The sequence below is a fragment of the Ricinus communis genome, chromosome 4 (genome assembly GCF_019578655.1).
Source record: "Ricinus communis isolate WT05 ecotype wild-type chromosome 4, ASM1957865v1, whole genome shotgun sequence".
Classification (NCBI taxonomy): Eukaryota; Viridiplantae; Streptophyta; class Magnoliopsida; order Malpighiales; family Euphorbiaceae; genus Ricinus; species Ricinus communis.
The window spans coordinates 7,171,533-7,175,770 of NC_063259.1; the positions used below are offsets into that span (position 1 = coordinate 7,171,533).

At 31.5% G+C, this 4,238-nt stretch overlaps 1 non-coding gene across 1 annotated transcript; it reads right to left on the bottom strand.

The window, feature by feature from the left end:
* Positions 1 to 2,924: 2,924 nt before the first annotated feature.
* LOC112536357 lies at positions 2,925 to 3,029 on the bottom strand. The gene has a single exon (XR_003080389.2). It is a non-coding gene; the product is annotated as a small nucleolar RNA R71 (small nucleolar RNA).
* Between the last annotated feature and the right edge of the window lie 1,209 nt (positions 3,030 to 4,238).

Consider the following 4,238-nt stretch of genomic DNA (forward strand, 5'->3'; position numbering starts at 1 on the left):
CTTGAGAAAGGCAGTAACTCTCATCATTGAATTTTTTGTAATTCCCTCGATATATAAATTCAAAAAATGTATGCTGACAGCTGCCCTCAATTTGTTAGAATTCATGAACACAAATATGATGAAATAAATTAAGATAAATCATAAATATCAAGGATATGGCAAAAGGATATGAATGTGAGTTGTAGAAGCCACGCTTCATAAGCCCGAGCCGGTGCAAAAATTTTTACTTTGATGTAGGGGCCACACCTGCTTGAGCATTTTCCTTCTTTTGAGCTTTTCTTCATTTTTCTATTACAAGTTACTGGCATATATACAAGAGTACATCAAGCAAAAAGTAATGAGTACGTATATCATATTATATATGACATTTAATGCATTTCTAAAAAAAAAATCATTTAGTTTGGATAGAAACATTCTAATGCCCATCAACATCAACACTTTGAGAGTTCAATCGCTTGCTCTTCGGGCACATGGCATAGAGCCTAATGGTCGAAGTTGTAATTGCTTCATATCAAAGATTTGAAAGTCATGGTGATGATAAGAAGTGCAGATCTAGAGATAACTCAAGCATGCCAAGACTCACTAATTTTGCTTGAGGATGTACTGATACTCACATAATGATGGTTGGTTTTGCCATAATCTCATACAAATAACAACCAAATCTCTTTTATTTTCTTACTTTTATGCCTTAAATTTTGCCTAAGCTACCTTCCGGGTTTTCAACTTAGCAGGCCAATGTTTTTATTTTTGCCTAAGTTGCCATTTTGGATTTTCAACTTAGCAGACTTTGTTTTTGCCTAAGTCACCCTTTTGGGTTTTCAACTTAGCATTTTCTTTTCTTTATTTTTTCTCTTTTCTTTAGCAAATTTGGTTGCTTGCGAACTGAAGCACTTATAGTCCATTTTTTCAAGCTTATAGATGATTCTATTGGTTTCCAGGACTTCCCTTGAGACAAGATTGAAAGCCTCTACCTCTACAGAATCATTGAGCATGATGTCACGATTGATGAATGCCTAAGTGTTACAAATTCTTAGGTTTTCCAACAAGAAACACAAGAACAAAAGTTGAAGAAAAAATTGATCTTGCTTTTATTCAGATCTCGTAGATTCTGCTTCTTATTTTATTTTTTCTTTCTGGTAGTGCGCAAGCAATGAAAATTGATGTACAAGATTGACAAAAATTCTAATTAAATTTGGTTCATTTAATAAGGCCATAAACAAGTATATTTTCAATTTCATATAATACTACTCTTATTATTGATATGTTCATATTATGTATATATATTTAACATGTTTTACTGATTTATTAGTAGGTTTTATACACATAATATGTGGAAATATGTACTTATTACCTCACTTTAGCTTTATTATCTAATTTTAGGTGTAAAAGCCAAAAAGGAAAAATATGAGCTAAATATTCATAAATGGGCTTAAACTGGATTGCAGCTGCTGAGACTCACAATAAAGACTCGTGGACTGCTAATTGTCTTGCCTAGACAAAAAAGTACAAGGCCTATAAGGAGAAATTAATTAGTTATTATATAATTATGAATAACTACTTTAAGTTATTTATTTTATTTATGATAGTTTAGAAGATAACTATTAGAGGTGTTATGTTTAGAGAAGGACACTGCAAAAGGAATCTCTACAAGTAGTGAAATTAGTTATACAATAGGAGGAGAATTCAATCTGCACCTGTCCATTATTCCTTTCTCTGCAATTCTCTGCAGTTCATCTTCCACAAACACTTAGCTTTAGTTTTTGCATTACTCTTTGGAGATTTAAGAAGCTTTTCAAGAAGTGGAGAGTGAGGATCAATCATCTTTATATCTTGAAGAATTTTTAGATTTTGAGGGAGCTTTCATTTTCTACTTTATTTTTATGTATTTCTATTTAATTACAATGACCGTTGAATTAAATATATTAGGCTAATTTCTATAAGTGGTTAGTTTTGCTTTTTACTTATATATGAACTTTCTTTATTTATATATTTAATGAATGATTTCTTTACCTTCATATCTTTATTAGTTTCATTTATTATTTTTGATTGATCATCATAACAATTTATTTTTAGTGTTTTTATGTGATAGTTAGTCTTTATAATACATGCTATACAGTTTCTTGTGAGATCGACCTCATGGTGAGCTTGCCCGTATTATAATTCGGTTCATACGCTTGTGAGTACTAAGTTTGAAACATCAAATTTTTGGCCCCGTTGCCAGGGAACTGACTCAATATTATAGTGATTAATTGTCAATTTTTATTTCTTATGTTTTTATGTGTTGTTTGTTTATGTGTTTTTATTTTGTTTTTAAATTTTAGAATATGATATTTTTCTTTCAATTTTATATGCCTAGCAGGAAAACAAGATTAGGTGATTCATCAATTCAAAATCCCTACAACTTGAGATCAACTGTTAAAAAGTAGAAGAAGAACAAGAAATGGAGAGTAAGTTTGTCCTTCCAAGGCTAGGAGAAGAAGAAGAATTTGAAGAAAAGTTAGAAGAAGGATTTGAAGAAGAGGTTGAAATAATAGCTAATGAACAAAGATAAGTAGTAGCTGAAAGGCAAATGGCTATGAACGATTATGTTCGGCCTATAATTGGTAGCACTACTTCATGCATAGTTCTAGGTGATGCGCCTAGGAATTATTAACTTAAGAACATCCATTTTAATATGCTTCCTTCATTCTATGGTATACCTAGTGAAGATGCATTGACATTAATTAGGAAATTCTATACTATAGTTCATACATTTCCATTATCTGGACTAAATAAGGACTAATTAAGGATGAGATATTTTCCTTAATCATTAAAGGAAAAAGTAAAGGCTTAGTTGATAACCTTACCTCTTAATTTTTTCAGAACTTTGGATGAGGTTTATAAAAAATTTATAAGTAAATTTTACTCATATCAAAAGATAAAAGAGTTAAGGGCTGAAATTTCTAACTTTTATCGAAAGGATATTGAATCTTTTCGTGAAGCATAGAATCGCTTCAAGTCACGTTTATTGTAATGTCCACACCATAAATACCCACTTCCTATAACTAACCAATCATTCTACGATAGTTTAACACAACAATATCAATGTATGGTTGATAATGCAGTTGGAGGTGCTATGTTAAAAAATAACTGTTGAAGAGGTTTATAATATCTTTGAGATGTTAAGAGCCAATTCACAACAAAAGAGTGCGATAACAAAAATGGTAAAAGTGGATGAAGTTGTGTCTAATAATGAGAGGGCTAAGCAAATAGCTGAATTAACTAAATAGGTTAAAATACTTGCTTCAACTAAGAATGTACCGAGCAATAAGATTTGTGGTATATGTGGTGTTTATGGTCATGGTGCTAATCTTTGCTCATCTTATGAGAATTATGTAGGAAATAATTATAAACAAGTTAACTTGATGGAATCTTATCAGACTAGGCAACTTAGAAATAACCCATATTCCAACACTTATAACCCAGGTTAGAGAAACCATCCAAATGTTTCCTAGAGAAATAATGACCCAAAGCCACCATAATTCTTGAGGAACCAAAATCAGCCCCAATATCAAAACCAAGAAATCAAAATCCTCCATTCCAAAATCAAGGACAAGCCCCTTAAAGAAAACCAAACTTAAATGAAACACTTCAATCTTTTATAACAGCTACCCATGATAGAATAGAGCGGAATGAAAAAGAAACTGATTCTATTGAATCTTCAATGAATTGATTGGAAACTCAAATTGGGCAAATTGCTGAAGCTGTACAAGAAAATAAGAAAAGGAAAATTGCCAAGTCAACCCAAGCAAGCCAAAGCCATCACCATTCTAAAGGATGGTGAGTTATTTGATAATAATGTTGAAACTTTAATTGAGAAAGACTCTCCTTATGTAGGTACATCAAAAGAAGACTGATTAGTTGATGTGGAAATAATTAAAGGATGTATATAAAAAGAAGGAAGAGTTAAGCCCAATCTCAAAAGAAGAAAGAGAATAAGGCATTTGAGCCTTACAAGCCTCCTATTTCCATTCCCTAACAGATTGAAAGAAAGCAAACAAGATAAGTAATTTTCTGAAATTTTTGATATGCTTTCTAAAGTTAACATTAATTTGCCTTTGTTGGAATGATTTCTTATAACCTAGTTTATGGTAAGGCTTGCCATTTCCCGGTCAAATTAAAACATAAAGCTTACTGGGCTATTAAAGAACTCAATATGGATTTAACCAAGGCAGGTGAAGAACGTCTATTGCACTTAA